Here is a 19,323-nt window from a genome sequence, read left to right as displayed (position 1 = left end):
CATATATACTTATAATTGTTATATCTTCCTGATAAATTGACCCTTTTATCATTATATCATGTCCTTTTTTTTTCCTCTGTGACAATTTTTGACTTAAAGTCTATTTTGTCCAAGTATTGTGCCATCTCTGCTCCTGTTTGGTCGCCATTTACATGGAATATCTTTTTCCATCCTTTCACTTTCAGCCGATGTGTCTCTTTAAAGTGACTCTGTTCAGACAGCATGTAGTTGGATTTTGTCGGTGCTCCAGGTCATGTGAGACAGAAACCAGTCCTTTGGGCATCTCCACAAAAAACCAGAACACTGTATCCATGATCCACTCCTCTTTCATTCCCAAGGGAGAAGCCCAGACTTGGGATTTTTCTCTCAATAGCACTGTGTTGCTCCAGGGAGGGTGAGGGGATAAGGCAGGCAAAATACAACAAATTTTCGGTCAAATAATAAAAGTAAAACAATTTAGTAACGAGTTTGATGTCCTTTATTGAAGGGAAAGAAATTCATGGATTGGGGGAGTACAATGCCTCACAAACAGTGGAGTGCTCTGGATTTGGGGCAAGAGCAAGTTTTATAGAGTATTAGATGTGGCAATATGGAAAACAGCACATGATTGGCTAGGATTGCATATCTGACCTTATTTAGAAAGATCGAAGAACAAGGAGGTAAGTATAGAGCCCAGAGTTGGTTTGGTGTTTGAGAATTGGCTGACCAGATATACTTTGTTTCTGGTCAAATGAAACATTTGCTGACATGGCACCCTAGACAGGAACAGCTCCATTTTTGGCTTAGAAATTTATTTAAACATTTTCTGCCATTTTGATGCAGCTCTTATTGGCTTTATTCACTTACATGCTTCAACCTCAGAATCTTTTTGGATTTCTTACAAAGTCAGTTTGGTTCATATATTGTTGTTAAGTTGGTTTCTCTTGGGGGAATGAAGGCCTAGAGCTTCCTATTCTACCATCTTGCAGATGTTACGTGTTGAGGATTTTGGCATCAGTGTTCATAAAGAATATTGGTCATTAGTCTCTTTGCAGTGTGTTTGTCTAGCTTTAATATCAGGGTAATATTGGCTTCTTAGAATGAACCAGTAAATACCTCGAAGATATTGCAGGTTTTGTTACAGATCACCACGATAAAGCAAGTATTGCAATAAGGAGAGTCATAATCTTTTTTCTCTACATTCAATTAGGTCATTTTGTCTATGGTATATTTACATAAGCACTTAATGCTATTAATGCCCTTCTAAGCACTGGTCTAGCTGTGTCCCATGAATGGCAATATATAGTATTTTTTTCTTTTCACTTAAAATATTTTTAAATTTTCCTTGTGACTTCTTCTGACTTTTCTTTGTTTAATCGTTAAATATTTGGAGATTTTCTAGATATCCTTTTTAAGTGATTTCTAGTTTAATTTGATTTTGTTCAAAACCTACTTTGTGTATGATTTTTAAATTTTCTTCAATTTGTTAAAGCTAGTTTTACAGCCTAAGATATAGTGTCTCTCAGTGAATGTTTCATGTACTTGGAAAGAATGTGTTATTCTACTGTTGTTGGATGGAGAGTTCTGTAAATGTCAGTTAGGTCGAATTTCTTGATATTGTATCTCTATACTTAAAGTAGATTTCTTATAGGTGGCATATAGTTGAGTCTTTTTTTAAAATACAATCTGAGAGTCTGCTTCTTAATTGATGGGTTTAAGCCATATGTATTTAATGTAATTAGTAGTAGGGTTGGATTCATGTCTGTGGTGGTATAATAAAAAAATAAATATTCAGTCTTTGGGTCCCTGGCATAGAGCTCCTAAAGCCTTTTGTACTCTTTTGTATGCTAATGAGGCAGGGGGTAGGTGCCTAGGTAACTTCAGAATGTGAGTTGGTAGTCAGAGAAACAACCAACCATAAGATTGGAAGTTTAGAGCTTTCAGCCTCACCCTAAACTCCCTGGAGGGGAGAGGGGTCAGAGATTAAATTCAAGCACCAATGGCCAATGATTTAATCGACCATGCCTGAGTAATAAAATCTCCATAAAAACCCCTAAAACAATGGTTTTAGAGAGGTTCTGTGTTAATAAACACGTCAATGTGCTGGTATACCTGGAGAGGGCAGAGAAGCTCTGCTCCCCACCCCTTTATACCTTGTCCTGTGCATCTCTTCAATTTGGCTATTACCGCATTGTATCCTCTATAACAAAATAGTTGTAATGTAGGGAGGAGGCAAGAGAACTAAAATGTCAAATCAACTATATTCAGAGACTGCAATATGCAGATCAGCCCTGTAGCTATACCAGGAGAAAACCTGTAGAACAAAGGAAGGTTTCTGCTGAGATTGCTAACAACCCATTTCCCACACCTATGAAGGAAAAACAGGAAAACAGACTTTAAGTCACGCCCTACACAAAATAAAATCATTTATTCTCTATGGCTAAAACCACAGAGAACCTATGAATCAAAGGGCGGGAGTGGAGGGGGATATTTGGGGGGGAAATTGCCAGCAGGCCTTTCAGGCTACATAGTCTTACCTTTTCATGCTGCATACTCTTATCCTTTTACTCTGTGTGCCCATATCATCAAAAGAAAATGGGCAAACAAAGTCTTTGAACTGTAATTCAAAGAAACTAAAGAATGATATATAACCTGAATTCTCCAAGCACTCAGGGTCCCTCTCAGTGTCTTCGTCTTGGTGCCTCTCAGTGTCTTTCAGTTCTCATTGTCTTTACTCTGCCCCTCTCATTGTCTGTCTGTCTGTCTCTCTGTCCTTCTGAGTCTCTCTTAAGCTCTCTCACTCTCTCCCTCTGAGAGGAGACCACACTCTGTCTATGGAGCATTTCCCCTTCTCTAATAAACTTCCCTTTAGACTTTAACTTTGGTATGTATTTAAATTCTTTCTTGCACTCAAAGAACGCTTCTCTCTCTCTCTCTCTCTCTCTCTCTCTCCCCCTCTGTCTCTCTCTCTCTCTCTCTCTCCCTCTCCTGGGGCAGGCCCACTTGGGGGAAATTTGCCCTGCCCTGCATCAGTTGTAAGTAAAGTAAAGCTGTCCTGAGTTCTGTGAGTCATTACCAAACCTGAGGGAGTTGTGGGAACCTCAAAATTTATAGGGAGTAGGAAAGAGGTGTGGGTCCCTTGGGCACCCCATTTGTGGCTGGCCTCTGAAGTGGACATTGTCTTGTGGAACAGAGCCCTTTAACTTGTGGGATCTGATGCTGACTCTAGGTAGATAGTGTCATTATTGAGTTGAATTTTGGGACACCCAGTCTGTGTCAGAGAATTGGTTGGTGCGAAAAACATACATTTTGTATCAGAGGAAAAAGACTATATATGTAGTATCAGAAAACGCCACCCATTCTTCCATTTTATTGTTTGTCTTCTGTTTGTTCCCTCCAATTTTCTATTCCTCTTTCCCTTTCCTGCCTTTTTTTCTTGTCCTGTGCTCATTGTTCCTGGCACTACCTGCCCAGGATGGGGAGAAGTCAGGAGGAGTGACTTCGGCTGAGGTCTCAGGCAGAGAATTCTGGTTTCCCTGTTCAGGTTCCTCAGATTCTGCCTCCCCACTCCCCCATCTCAAAACCCTTCTCCTTGTAGTGCTACATACTATAGACTCTTCTGTTGCATTCCTCAGACCTTCTCAGGACTCCATGCATCTTTTCATTTTGAACAGTCCCTGGACGCTTTGCCCCTCAACAGATACAGCTCAATTCAGTTGCTAGAAAGCACCTCTCCCTCTGCTGCATTAATCTAACCAACATTTTTGAGTACCTGATCTAGAAAGGCCCGTCTATCTGTGATGAATTGGGAACGTTATATCTACAGAGACCTCCCCAGCACCATGGAGGACAGATGACTCTATCTACAGTGAGCCCCATTGACCTTTGATGTTGCCACTGATCCCTCCGCCTATGCTCACTTATGTATAAGATCTAAATCTTAAGAGAGTCACTAGGAAAACATACTGGAGGCAGGCCCATCCTATTTGGGTCGATGGGTTTATTTTTTAGCTTTCTTCTCATCCTGATCTCTTGATAATGACCAATCCCCTGCATTTTATGGAATGTGGGCTCCTTATGGGGGTTGTGAAATAGGTCACCATGTAGATAGGCCTCAGCCCTCAGACTCAGAAGGGAAAGTCAATGACCACGAGTACACATTCATGTTCAATTGCTGTTCCTATGATATTATGGGATAGCATGGAACTTCAAAACAGATTTTCAATGCCATTACTTACCACTTTGATTTCAGGAGCATCTTGAGGTCAGCACATACAGAATGAGAGCAGCTGGAAACAGCACAGAACAGTTTGTAGAAGAAACAGGAAGTAGAACCATGAAAGGAGGGGATGATTCTATGAAGACAAGAGCTTAGAGGGATGTCCAGAGTGAAAGATCATGTGGCTAGGAGTAAACACTGCATTTGGTGTATAAGGAAGTACATGTGTATTGTGGATAATTGTTTCCTGAACTAGGGAGTCTCTGATCTGGCTTGTGAATTCAGTCAATCAAAAAGAACACTTTGATCTTATAAAGCCAGCTTAAAGGACCACTGCCCCTCAGTTTTTTAAGAAAAGTTGGTAATGGGTGACTCTCAGAAGATAACTAGAGTCTAGATACATAGTGCCACTGTGCCCCGACAAAGCTGAATAGTCTCTCCTGGTCTGGCACCCTGGTCCTTCATGAGACCCAGGACACAAATACATTTCATAGATCAGGGTCATCACGGTCTGCACTGTCCCTGTTTCTCTTCCGCCCTGAGCTCCTCCTTCTGACTCTCAGAGCAGCAGCAATTTCCAAGGTTTCAGTCTCCTCCCAAAGTCACTGTGGGGGTGTTTCTCTGATTCTACACAAAGCACTACTCCTGGAACACAGTGCACTGCAGCTGCTCTGAGGCAGATGTTTGGGAGCCAGGAAGGCAGCTCTCTACTTGCCTCCTCCAAGGGCAGGAGCCACCCAGTTGTGAGACTTCTCATGAGTCTCCCGCTGGAAACAGAATTTGAACCTCTGACATAGGCCAGATCTGCTGGAGACAGGACGGCTCTGTTGACTGCTTGTCACTCTCAGGAAATTGGTCTTCTCTCAAGGGACAGCTCAATGCCTCCAGTATTGGTGAGTTTTGTTTCAGTACCACAGGTACGAAAATAATGGCTCATCCCTGATTGGAGGATTCCATTTCAGGGTGCTCTTGAGAGTCAACCTTCTGGGTTCTCAAACATATTTAATGAGTACGAATTCATGTTCAATTGCTGTTCCTATGACAATTTAAAAGTTATTTTAACCAAAAGAGTCCCAGTACTCAGAACCTGTGAAGCCTAGTCCCTCTGTGTTATAATTATATTATTATTCCAGAACTGGCTGGAGTCAGATATGAGCAGATGCCTGGTACCAGCATCTTTGAGACCAAAACAGCAACTGATGACCCAGTGCCTTCTCCAGTCTCTCCCTGAGCACTGCCTTAGGCCTGAGCTGAGGGCCTGTGGAAAAGTGGTCTCAGAGGGATGTGTATGCTATTCGTTATTTGACATTTCAGAAGTACATAAATAAATGACCACTTATGACACCACTACCCAAAGAAAGTGTCAGTGCTTTGGTGGACTTTCTCCCATTCATTTTCCTGAACCCATTATATAATTGTAAATTATTTCCCATATGTAAAAAAACGTATGCCTACTGTGGGGCAAAGGAATGACTGAAGACCAGACTGAGACCCTGTCGGCTTCAATTAGCTAAAGTGGGGGAGGGGGGGAGTGGATGAACCCTAGGGTGGGAAAAACCACAGACAGTTACTTCCCACCCCAATAAATAACTACTCGGGTCTAATCTTCAGCTTTTTCCTCTGGAGAAGCAACATTAGAAGAGACTTTTATACTGTAACTACCCAGCTCTGTGTATTTGGAGGTAGAAATACAGGAAAGCAACTTCCCTGAGATCAGTCTCCACTTGTTCTCACCTCAGCACAAGCCAGGACCGAGGCAACTGCCTTGATTTTATACCTGAATATACCTAGTTCAGAGTACAGGTTTGCGAATAGTTTGTCTCAAGGCAATGAAACTCTAGCAGTTCCCTATTTTGTCCTCTAACAGGCAAACTAGAGACAATGTCGAACTTTACCTAAGCCCTGTGCTCCCAGAAAATAGCCATAGTTAGAAAATCCTCTCAACCATCAGTGTTCTGAAAAGCTGTGTTTTAGGAAACAGCTTACCTCAGAGAAGTACCTTTCTCTACATAACTTAGATAAGACTCATTGTCCCCTCCCACGGTTTACCTGTGGCAAGGCCAGACACAGACCATTTTGCCTCAACCTGCTGACAAAAGCTAGACGCAGACATTTTCAAATTCCCATTCTTTGAGTGACTGAGATTAGAAGTATTTGTCCCCTTAAACTAGCTAACTACAGAGAAAAATGTTTGCTGTTGAGATAACTGGCTGAGACTTCCCCTACTTACAAACAATCTCATCTATGACTTGTTTACCCCTCACTATAAAAGTCTAAGGCAATCTACTCTGCTGAGACACCAGATCTTTGGATGCTCTCCCTATTGCAATAGCCTGAATAAAATCTTCCCCTTAATTGTCCATTGTAATTTTCTCTTTGATACTAAGCTACCTCCTGCTCCAGCCAAAGCGACCATTTTACACCTCTTCCTTCCTTTCTTCACCCATTGCCACATTTTTCTCCATTTCCCTTCTCTAATCCTACCAGAGTTGACCTCGAGGCTAGTATCTTGATTGGTATTACTTCGAACAAACAAACAAAAATTACCATCTAGTCATAAGACTTCCTTTTGCTAAGCTAAGCCTATCATCCTGAATAAATTATTTCATCTTAGAAGAGAATCATTAAAAACAAATGCAATACCTCTCTCCTAGCCTCTCCATCTCAAGCAGAAAAAATTCCAAGAGAAAATTCCTGTTAGAAGAGACCATTGGTCAGACACGTTCAATTTTGCTCTCTGCAGAGTTTCCCCTGCTTTTTTGAAAGACTTATCCTAATGGTGGGCAGGCGAAGGGACAGTACACCAGGTACACAAATAAATATGTAATATGACAGATATTAGATATTATGAAGGAAATTGGGAAAGAGGAAGAAATAGTGTCTGAGGCAGACTAATACCAAATCTATACATTGCATTTTAAAAATTACTTTGCATTTTTAAAAGACTAAATCTATAGATTAAAAAAGATTGAAAAACTATATCACCCAATCACAATGTGAACCTTATTTGGATCCTGATTTAAATAAACAATTCGAGATGACTGGAAATTTGAGCAGACTAGCTATTTGATGGTATTTTGGAATTATTAAATACTTTATATGTGGCATAATGATGTTGGGGTTTTATTTTACACTTTGGAAATAAATGCTGAAATATTTGCAGATGGAGTAATGTGATATTGAAATTTGCTTCCAAGGTATACAGAAGGCAGGAGAAGGGTGTGGGTATGGATACAAGGAGATTGGCCAAGAGATGATGATTACTGAAGCTGAGTGATGTGTACATAGGATCTACTGAACTATTTTTTTCTACTTTTGTGTCCCCATAAAAAGAGGTTTTTTATCAAAGTAATGCTATTATGGATTGAATTGTGCCCCTCTCCAAAATTCATATGTTGAAGTCCTCACCCCCTAGTATCTCAGAATATGGCTATTTAGAGATAAGGCCTTTAGAGAGGTAATTAAGGTACAATGAGGTCATATGCGTGGGCACTTATCTCGTATCGTATGACTGGTGTCTTTATAAGAAACGGAGATTAGGGTCCACGGGGGAGCACGTATACACACAGAAAACCTATGTGAGGACACGACGAGAAGTCAGCCACCTGCGAGCCAAGAAGAGAGGCCTCTACCCTGCTGACACCTTGATCTTAGACTTCTAGCCTCCAGAACTGTGAGAAAATTCTGTTGTTTAAGCCACCTAGTCTGCGGTATTTTGTTATGTATGGCAGCCCTAATAAATTAATGCAAATGAATTCAAGAAATAAATGGATAAACTAGCAAATTTAAATTAATGCCAGGCAAGTTCACTAAGTACAGCTTTCTTATTCCATAATACAGTAGCCCCCCTTTATCTGTGGGGGATACATTACAAGACCCCCAGTCCATGCCTGAAACTGTGGATAGTACCAAACTCTATATATACTATGGTTTTCCTATACATACCTACCTTTTCACTTAAAGGATGCATTTACAGCTTCTCTTTGGCATATCCAAACTGCCAGCATCATTACTCTTATGCTTTGGGGCCATTATTTAGTACAATAATTCTTGAACCCAAGCACCGTGATAACCACAGCAGTTGATCTGATAACCAAGACAGCTACTAAATGACTAATGGGCAGGTAGTATATACAGCGTGGAGATGCTGGACAAAAGAATGTTTCTTGAGAATAACCGGCTCAATTTAAAATAATCAATATTCCAAAAATCACATTTTAGGGTGGCAAACTCTGCTTTCCCTCAGTTCTCTGGCTCATTCATGTTTGGTCCTGTGATGGATATGAAAGTCTTGAGGCTTCCATGTTGGCCTGAGAGGGATGCTGAGCAACAGCTCTTCCGAGGATTTCTACCTTATTCTGCACCGGGTTCATGGGGTTGAGCAATCTGGCCATACGCAAGCTCTTAGAACTTGCAGCCCACAGCCTGCTGAGCAATGAGGCTTCGCCCATGTTTGCTTTGGAAGAGTTCGCAGTCAACCTCTTCCCACCACTGCTCACTGCTGCATTTGCCAGGGGTCACAAGAAGGCTCTCAAAGCCCTGGTGCAGGCCTGGCCCTTCCCCTTTCTCCGTCTGGGCTCTCTGATAGTGCAGTGGCCCAACCAAGACAGCTTGCAAACTGCTGGATGGGCTGGAGGCCTTCCCTTCCCACAGAGTTTGTCTCAAGTAATGGGGATGCTGGAACCAAGGCAGGGGCACAGAGGGAAATGCTTCCTTCCAAGACAGAGAGAGAGCCAGGAGGAAAGGGAGGGAGCGTTAATAGCAGCTAGGGCAAGGAATGGAGAACCTCTAGGTTTCTAGGTTAAGTGGTTGATGATGCCCCTGAAGGGCATCAAGGAATAGGCTTCTAGGGGTTGTGGTAGAGGTCATGTGAGGAATAGGGACTGAGCAGAAGCCAAGTGAGGAGAGAAAAGCCCATTACAGAGGGGAGGACAGGTGGGCTGGTGCTGGGATCGGGGACCGAGGACCAGGCTCCGCAGTGGCCCAGGGCTGCTGCTGCTGCTCTGACCCTAGACCCTGCTCGGCTACCCAGGTGCCAGCATCTCATCACACCTCCTTCATCCCTACAGGAGGTCAGAACTGAGGGTGCTGGGTTTGACCCTGGACTTTGAGCAGGTTCAGAGTAAAGGTGCCTCTGAGGCCTTGGCCAGGTTCCCTTCTTGGTTACCATCAACAATCAAGAAGGAGATTCCCCAAGCCACAGCCAGGACTAGATCAGCAGAGGACACAAGAAAAGGACCGAGGTAGTCATGGGAGCCAGTGGAATTACACAGTGATCTTTTCCTGCGAGGCCCCTTCAAGTCAGATATGTTCCTTTCTGGCCTCGTGGAACAGAGTTATGAATCTCTATGTCTCTGCTGTAGGAAGTTGCATATTGAGGAAATGCCTTTTAACAGCCTTGAAGGATCCTAGAGCTGGAGGTATTCGACTGGTTCTGGGCACTCTCAGAGGACAGCTTGTTTGCCACCCAGCTGAGAAGGATCTGCAACCTGCACAGCCTCAAGCTGGCCTACTACCACTGGGCCTTCTCCCCAGACAGTGAGGCGTCCTCCAGCTACTTCCTCTCCCAGCTCAGCATGCTGGGCCACCTCCAGAAGCTCCACCTATCTTACTCCTACCTCTCTGGCAACCTTTGTGAAGTGCACAGGTGAGTGCCTGGGCAGGGTCCTCCAAAGAGTCCCCAGAATTCCCCCAAGTCAAGTCAGGGCACGGAGCAAGATAGGAAGTGGTGCCCGTTCTTACCTGCTTATGGTATCACAAGTGCAGTCTGAGAAGCTGGGCCTCGGCTGCAGCTGATGGCTGGGATCTGCTTCAGAAGACAAAGATCTCATGGGGATAGATACATGCTTTTGTATACGCAACCACCTTTTCGGGCACTCCTGAGTGCTGCCACTGTGCTGGGCCCAGAGAGAAGAGCCAGATGACTTAGGTCAGGCCTCTCCTCTCGGAGACTGTGCTGCCCCAGAGAGGGGTGTGCAAGGCTCCAGGGAATGACCGTGGGAAGGAAGCATTTCCCTCTGTGCATGTCCTCTAGAAATTTCTGGGTAGGGACATTCTGTTTCCCCTCCTCGGGGCCCAGCTTCTCCAAATCCAAACCCAAGTAATGGTTCATCCTGTGGATTTCTTATCACCAAATAACTCTTTCCAAATGTTTCCTATCAGCGGCCGTACTGGGGATGTATAATGTGGATCTCCACTCCATCCGAGAGACACTTAGAGTCAGAGGGGTTAGGAGAGGACTTAGTAGGTAGGTCTGTTGAGACAGAGCCAGTTCTTGGACACCAAAGAATATGCTCCTGAACCCTCCAGTAAAGAGCTGCTCAGAGGAGTTGGCCTTAGGAGGGCCTGGGTCCTCCCCTGAGAGAGCTGCACCTTCTCCCCTCAGCTGCCTGCAGACACCACTGCTCACCCTGGAGATCGGCTCCCGAGCATTTCTGGACACTGATATCACCTACTTGTCCCAGAACTTTCATGCCACCTGCCTGAAGAAGTAGGATCTGAGTGGCAACCTGTCCCACGTGGTCCCTGGGCCCTTAGAAACCCCGCTGGAAGAGGTCTCGGGGACACTGCAGCCCCTGGACCTGAACCACTGCCGGATGAAGGATGCCCACCTCAGTGCCATCCTGCCAGCCCTATGTCACTGCTCCCATCTCAGCTCCCTGGGCCTCTCTGATAACCCTGTGTCCAGACCCAGCCTGCTGAGCCTGCTGGAGCACATGGCAGGGCTGATGGAGCTGAAGCAGGTGCTCTACCTCATCCCCGTCGAGGGCTGCGTGTACCTGCATGGCCTCTTTTGGGACCCCGTCAACAAAGGGAAGCTGTACCAGATGCAAGCTGAGCTGCAGAAGCTGCTGCAGGCCATGCAGCGGACCGACAGGCACTAGAACCCCCCATTGCTCTCACCCTTGCCCATGAGGCTGATGCAGCTTAACCGAGGAGCTTAACTGTGGTCGGAGAGGGCAGCTGGAGGCACAGGTGGGGCCACAGACTTTCTGTGTCCTATGTCATTTGAAGGAGAAACATAAAGAAGATTTCCAGGGAGCTGTCTGGTGCTTTCTCTTTTCTATATCAATGTCCTTCCTCGGTCCATACATCAAGGCTCTACTGTGAGTATGCAGGTACCAACTGAGGTACTGGGGATGGAAAGACACCAGAGGCCAGGCCCTCCTTGGGGAGCACTTCCTTTACTCAGTTTACTCTTCCAGCTGGTTGCTCTCTTTCTCTTTCTTGTCTTTTGCTTCTGAGTAGAATAAAAATTGGGCCTTCGCTGATCTCCCCAACTTTGCATCCTCCTCTGTGCTGAGGGTCAGAGCAGCTCAGGGATGTGCTGGGAGACTGGAACCAGGTGCACGCACACATGGCACTCAACCCAGGAATGTGTCTATCAGCTGGCCATCACTGAGCGAGCGAATACTGGGTACCAGGGGCCTCTGTCTTCAGAGGAACATACAGAAGACGCAAGACAGTTCTCACTGATAGCAAGGACACGGCCATTCAGGAAGTCCATACAACAGGGCAAAGTCAGAGAAAAACTAGGTGGGGCTCTTTCAGCCAGTGAGGTACCTCTGGGTAAGAGACATTGAGCCAAGGCTGGAACCTGCTGAAAGATTTGGAGCAAGGCATCCTGGGAAAGGCACAACAAGTGCAGTGGCTGAGCTTTGGACCTGCACTTGGCCAGAGCGGACTAGGGGCTGGGAACGCGACGAGAGGTCAGAGGTGCCCAGACCCCCAGCACCACATGGGTAGAATGTAATGAAGGCTGATGTGGATGGAGCCCTGAGAAAAAGGCAGGGAAACTCATGAGTGCCCAAGACACGTGCAGGGGGTACACCAGATGACCTGGTCAAACTGACATGCAGGGCCAGAAAGTGCCAGAGAGTTATAGCTGGGCAGCTACACAGCCTGCTCCCCAGTATGCTGGGAAGGAATGGACCTTCGATTCATTCCTCTGGCGTGTTTGTGACTTCCTGTCTTCCTCTCCTTCATGAAGCTCCATTGTGAGCATTCTGGCACTGCCCACGCAACCCCTGGAGCCAAAGATGGATAGCAAAGAAGCCACATGCAGTGGAGAGGGTCTCAATGCATCTCTTGCTATGTGCTTCTTCCACCCAAATGAGGGAAGTTTGTCCTGGTCCCCTGTGCCCAGCTGCCCTGAACCCACTTTTTATGTTTTAAGAAATCATTTCCTACCTTAAGTCAGAAGGATATTTGTCTATGTTTTCCAATAAAAGGTTTAAAGTTTTACTTTTGGTACATCTAATTTTCTTTCATCAAAAGACAATTTTTAAAAAGTGAAGAGAAAGCTTTTGAGCAGTGGCAGTATCATAGCCAATGAGATTTATCTGAGGTGCAATTATTGCTAACTAAAAAGTGAAGAGATAAGGTAAACTACAAACTGGGAGAAGATATTAGCAATGCATAAAATTGAAAAAGGATTAGTAGCCAGAATATGAAAGCACTCCAGCAAATAAGCAAGAAAAAGACAAAATGGAAAAATGGGCAAAAGACATGAATAGACATTTCACAGAAAAGGAATTATGCATGGCCAATAAACAAGAAATGTGCAACCTCATTAATAAATAGAGAAATGTAAAATCAAGATCACAAAACAGTTAATTGACAAATCGACAGGATCTGAAGAGATCAACAGGATCTCATACATTGCTGGTTGGAAAACAGTGTGGCATTTATCTTATAAAATTAAATATTTAGATACCTTTAACTGCTCAGTTTTACTTCTACATATAAATCTGGGGCAAATTCTTGGTATATACACCAAGAAATGTACTAGTATGTTCAGAGAAGCAGTTAGTATTAACCCAAACCTGGAAACGGCCCAAAGGCACATAGATGAGAATGAATGAATGAATGTATTGTGGTATAATTCCCATGATGAAATGTTATAAAGCAGTAAAAATGAATAATACAAAGCAACAACAGATAAGAATCTTAGTAATGCAATGTTGAGTGAAAGAAGCATAAACACATCCTGATACTTTTTTTATAAAGTTCCAATATAATTAAAACTAAGCAATGAATTATGCCATTTAGGGAAACATATTGCTACAGTCTGAATGTTTGTGTCCCTCCCAAATCCATATGTTAAAATCCTAACCCCCAAAGATGATCGTGTTAGGAGGCAGGCCTTTGGGAGGTACTTGGATCATGAGGATGGAGTCTTCATGAATGCCATCAGTGCCTTGTAAAAGAGGCTCTGGAGAGATCCTAGTCCCTTCCACCATGTGAGGACAGAGTGAGAAGGTGCCAGCTATGAACCAGGAAGAGGGCTCTCACCATGATGGTGCCTTGATCTTGGACTTCCTAGCCTCCAGAACTATGAGCAAAAAATTCTGTCAGGTACACAACATAGTGATTAGACATTTATAGAATTTATGGAGTGAACACCCTGATAAATCTAGTACCCATCTGAAACCATGCATAGTTATTACAATATCATTAACTATAGTCCCTATGCTATACTTTGCAACCCCATAACTATTTTTTAACTATCAATTTGTACTTCTCAATCCCGTCCCATTTTTCACCCATTTCCCCAACGCCCCTCTGATCTGACGACCATCGAAATGTCCTCCGTATCTATGAGTTTGTTTTTGTTTTGTTTGTTCATTTATTTTGTTCTTTAGATTCCACATATAAGTGAAATCATATGGCACTTGTCTTTCTCCGACTTACTCAATGTAGTTTTGATTCGCATTTCCTTGATGACTAATGATGCCGAACATCTTTTTATGTGCTTCTATTTGTGTATCTTCTTTGGAGAAAGGTACTTTATCTTTTGTTGCTTGTACCTTTAGTATCATATCTAAGAAATCATTGTCTAATTCAAGGTCACAAAAATGTACCCCTTTTGTTTTCTTCTAAGAGTTTTATAGTTGTTACTTTTACATTTAGATCTTGATTTATTTTGAGGAAATTTTGATATGGTGAGGGTCCAACTTTATTCTTTTGTGTATAGATATCTAATTATCCCAATCATTTATTCAAAAGACTACAATCATGCACTGCTTAGCAATGAGGATACATTCTGAGAAATTTGTTGCTAGGCAATTTTGTTGCGCAAACATCATACAGTGTACTTACACAAACCTAGGTAAGCCTACTACACACATAGGCAGTATGGTAAAGCCTATCGCTCCTGGGCTATAAGCCTGTACAGCATGTTACTGTACAAAACAACACAAGATTAAATCAAGCACAAGAGAAAAGGGCGCAATCAAGAGATGCTGCTGCTGGTGTAACACAACATAATGTTTTACAATGAACTTTTTAAAAAATTTAAGTAGAAAGAGTACATTCTAACAATAAAAAGTAAATATATAGACCAGTCAGTAGTCATTTATTATCATTATCAAGTATTATGTACTTTACATAATTGTATGTGCTATACTTTTATATGACTGGCAGTGAAGTATGTTTCTTTACACCAGCATCACCACAAACACGTGAGTAATCTGTTGCACTTTGTTTCAATGGTTATGACGTCACTAGGTAATAGAAATTTTTCAGCTTCATTATAATCTTATGGGACCACTGTCATATATGCCATCTGTCATTGACAGAAACATCCTTATGCAGCACATGACTATATTAGAAAATCCATTAGGTTGCACTAAGTGAAATTGTGTTTGGTCAAAAGTGGTCGAATATCAGCAATTTTATATTGCTCTAATATCAGTGTCATTTACCAAATAAGCATATGAAAGAAGAAAGCCATATTATCATCTCATTAGAGGTAGAAAAAGCATTTGGTAAAATTCAACACCCAGTGTATCTAGTAAGAGATGTCGATCGTCCTCAAATTCATCTACGACAGAGTCAATGCAATGTCTATCTAAGTCCCAGCTGGCTTCTTTGCAGAAATTGACAAGCTGATCCTAAAATTCATATTGAAATCCAAAAAACTGAGACTAGTCAAAACAGTTTTGGAAAAGAACAATGCTGGAAGACTCACTTCCTGATTTCAAAGTTTGCTACAAAACTAGAGTAATTGAGACAGTATAGTACTGGCATAAGGATAGACATATTTAGATCAATCGATAGAATTAAGATTCCAGAAATAAATCTTCACATTTATGATCAGTTGATTTTCAACAAGGTTGCCAAGATAATTAATTCAATGGAAGAAAGAATACTATTAAAATACATTGCTAGAATGGACCTAATCTGATCATGATGTTGTCCTTTTAATACTCTTGGATTTGGTTTGTTAGTTTAGTTTCAGACTTCGTATATACCTTCATTATGTGATATACGTAATCGATACAGCTGTATTAATTGCCCACCATGATGGGGGAAGGGGATAAGTAGCAGGGCTGGGCAAGTGACTAAGCATCTGGAGAGAGGACAGGTGGTTGCATCCCCATCTGACCTGAGAAGGCTGTGGAGACTACAGGAAGTAGCTGGTACAAATACAAAGAGAAATATGAATCTTGAGCTATGAGGGCAAGCCTGGGCCAGATAAATATCTGGGAAGTCCTTACTACACTCAAGGCCATGTAAGCTGTTTCTGGACTCTGCAATTGTTTGCTTTGATTTTTTCTGTTTCTGATAAGATGATTTCTTCTTCCTGTTTGTACCTTTGGGTGTGGGACTAACATGTTCTAAGACTTCCCCCAACCTTGCCCCTGCTGTACCTAGGAAAAACCCCAGACCCCCTTCCAGGGGCTGTTTCTCCTCTTCCTTCATTTCTCAGTAGAGCCATGTCAGGAGCACAGATCAGCAACACCTTCTGCACCTTTCAGGGACATGCCAGCAGTGCCCTCTGCTGCTTCTGAGGATATATTACAGATGCTGCCCTCTTAACTCCAGCCTTCACCCAGCCTGAATCCACACTACACACACACACACACACACACACACACACACACACACACGAGGGCGAGTACACAGGCATTCAACCTTTAACAGAAGAGTTTGGGAGGGCGTAATAACTGGGAGAGCAACTAGGAAGCCTTCTGGTATGTTGGAAATGTTCCTTGTCTTGATCTGGGTGATGGTAACATGGGTGTTTGCATGTGAATGGAATCCGCAAGTGTATATTTATGATAACTGCACGTTTCTGTTTATATAAGTTTCACATCAACTTTTTTTCAGTCCACGGGTTTGTGCATGAGAAACAAAGAAAAAATTGACACTGTGGGTTCAGTTTTTTGACAATTTGGGGAGCCTTAGCTTAGAATTACTGTTATATATTATTTTGATTTAAGGGGAAAAAACTGCTAAGTAACTAGTAAAACAATAATTTTTTAGTTATAGAGGAATAAAATCATAGTTCCATTAAGGAGCCTGTCACCTAAGGAACTATCTCTCCTCATTTATGGGAAGTATAGGCAAAATAGGTATAATGGGTAAAGTAATGGATAGCAGCAGACACCAGAAGAGTATGAGGTAGAAGTTGAGGTTTATTTGTTTCAAGCACCGTTTACTGAAAAGACTTTCCTGTCTCCTATTAAATTGCCATGGTGCCTTTGTCAAAAACCAGTTGATATTATATATGCCTGTCCTTTACTCAAAGGTCTATTACATTTTCTTGATCTCTTTCTCCTTATGCCAGCACCACTCTGTTTGATGACTGCATTATAGGAAGGTTTGAGATCATGTCATCTAAGTCTTTCAACCTTTTTTTTTTCTTTCCAGTATATAAAATAAACAAAACAGTATTGAGTAAAGTTATAGGTTTAGAAGATAGGCAAAAAAATCAATACACATATAATAAGAGATCCCAAAAAGGAAAACCAAAACAAGAGAATAGTACAAATTCAAGTATAAATAGTGCAGAGGCAAGAAAACTTTCCTGAAATTAGCAAAATTTTTTTTGAAAAACTATATATTTGGAAAGAAACTATGAAATTGAGAAAATTGATCACAGTGACAAACACCAAGATGTAATGTAGTAAAATTATTAAACTTAAAAGAAAAAAAGACATACTTCGGGCATCCAGGCAAAAAAACGAATCACTCACAAAGGTAAGAAAACCAGATTATCATCAGGCTTTTTGAGGGCAATATTTTATGCCAGAAAAAGTTGGAGTGATATATTTAAGATATTCAAGGAACGAAAATGCAAGCCAGGGATTTTAGGTCCAGCCAAACTGACTTCTGAGCATAAGGGCCACAGATGAATGGTTATCAATACATCATAGTCAGCCATAAAACAAAGACATGCAGGGAGCTGATATAAATAATACGTGAGTACAAGAAACACAAAAATGCCAGAATTGATTTATAAACCATTTCAGTAACAAGAAAGAGTAAAATTTACCCAGTAGACAACGTCATAGGTGTGCTAGAGGAAACTGGGAGGTATGTGTCTCATTTCCCCTGGAGTCTGGAGTTCTGATTCATGCAGGCTTAACTGTGGTGTCATAAGAGTGACAGTAACAACTAGGCTTGTCGGGAAGGCCATGTTGTCCAACTTAGAGCCAGGGAACTGAGTCAGGACCCTTGAGTTCTTGTAGATGAGGACTTTGGAAACCTGGCAGATGCTTATACCAGTTTGGGGCATACCTGATGCTGTTGCTTCCTGTGAAGGATGTGGTGACCATAGCTCCCAGGGACCTAACACTGAGGCTGACTGAATCATCACAGACTGGACCCTGGAGCCTGGAAAGATAAAGAATGAGAAAGCAGTGAGAAGCCCTGTAGCCAGTGGTTGAGAACTTGGATTCTGGAACCAAGCTACCCAGTTTTGAAACCTGCCTCTTCCATTTACATCTGTGTGACCTGTTTTCTTATGTGTGGAATAAGGATAATAATAATAATTATAATTATTATTATTATTATTACTAAATGTTATTATTAATGTTGTAATGGGAATTAAATGTGTTAATAATAGAAAAGCACCTAGAGTGGAGTAAGCACTGAGTGGGTGATAATTATTAACAGTATTAGCAAAACCGTGGCCCAGGTTATGCCCAACCAGAGAAAAGAGAGACTCAGGAGCTCTCAGGTATCCCATCGACCACAATCAGACATCTTTGCATTAAGTGAGGATAGTCAAAGAGTTCCTCTGAAGGGTGAAGAAGTCATAGGGTTCCTCTAAATCTAGGTCATTTGTCAACCTGGTCCACAGGGGGGCCTGACCCACCACTCCTGGGTAGGTCTGTGTGGAGGGCTCAGCTGCACGGTTCTTCTGGCAGAAAGCACCAGCAGAGCTGAGAACCCTCTTTAGACCCTCAGGCCTCCAGAGTGGAGCACTCAGCACTCCCTTCTGGGCCCAAGCTTCAGGTCCTTCCTCGTATTCTGCAGAATGAACCCTTGAGCTGGATTAATTGAGCAGTAGGGTTCTGGTTCTGCCTCTCTGTCAATTGGTCACACCACCCAGATCCAGCCTTAGCTCTGGTGGCTACAACTCAAGGCTGTGTGAAGAACAGACCGTAGGGCAGCAGGATAGCGGCAAGGGAGGAGATGGGGCTTGGATCAGTGTGATGGCAGGCAAGGAGAGAAAACTGATTGGATCTTAAATATATTTTGAAGACAGTGATGGATAATGAGTGAGAGAAAGAAAGGAAGCCAGGATGCTTTCAAGGCATTGGGCTTGAGCAACCAGAAAGATAGAGTTACCATTTTGGAGATGGAGAGCCTGCCAGTGAGTGGGTTTGGAATCAGGGCTTCTATTTTGAAAATGAAATCTCACTGTGACTCTTAAGTTTTGGCTTTTCCCAGTGTTAGTTTGACCATAGAACTTTTCTATTTCCAGAGCATGGATCAGGCCTAGTATTCCAATAAAGGCAAGTTGGGAAATTGTCTACAGGGCCCAAAAGAAATGTATGCTTTTAAAAGATATTAAAATATGGTCATGAAAATTATTTTAAACCTTCCATAACCCTAATACTCTAACACAAAAAATAGTAATAAAATTACTTTTATTTTCCAATTCATCTTCCAGATATATTTTACATTTCATTCATTCCACAAATATTTTTATAGCATTGAACAAAGCCTGCTATATACACATCCGTAGTTTTAATTATTTTAATTATTACCAGCATATATGTTTTCATGCTTAACATTCAATTTTTCATAATTATTGTAATGATCATCGTCATTATTGCCTCTCCGGGGCGGAGAAGAATTGGTACCACCTGCAGATTGCGGCATGCGGG

This window comes from Pteropus medius, unplaced genomic scaffold, assembly GCF_902729225.1.
Source record: "Pteropus medius unplaced genomic scaffold, Ma_sr-lr_union100, whole genome shotgun sequence".
NCBI lineage: Eukaryota > Metazoa > Chordata > Mammalia > Chiroptera > Pteropodidae > Pteropus > Pteropus medius.
The sequence above is the reverse complement of the archived record's forward strand: the minus strand, read 5'-3'. Positions refer to the sequence as shown.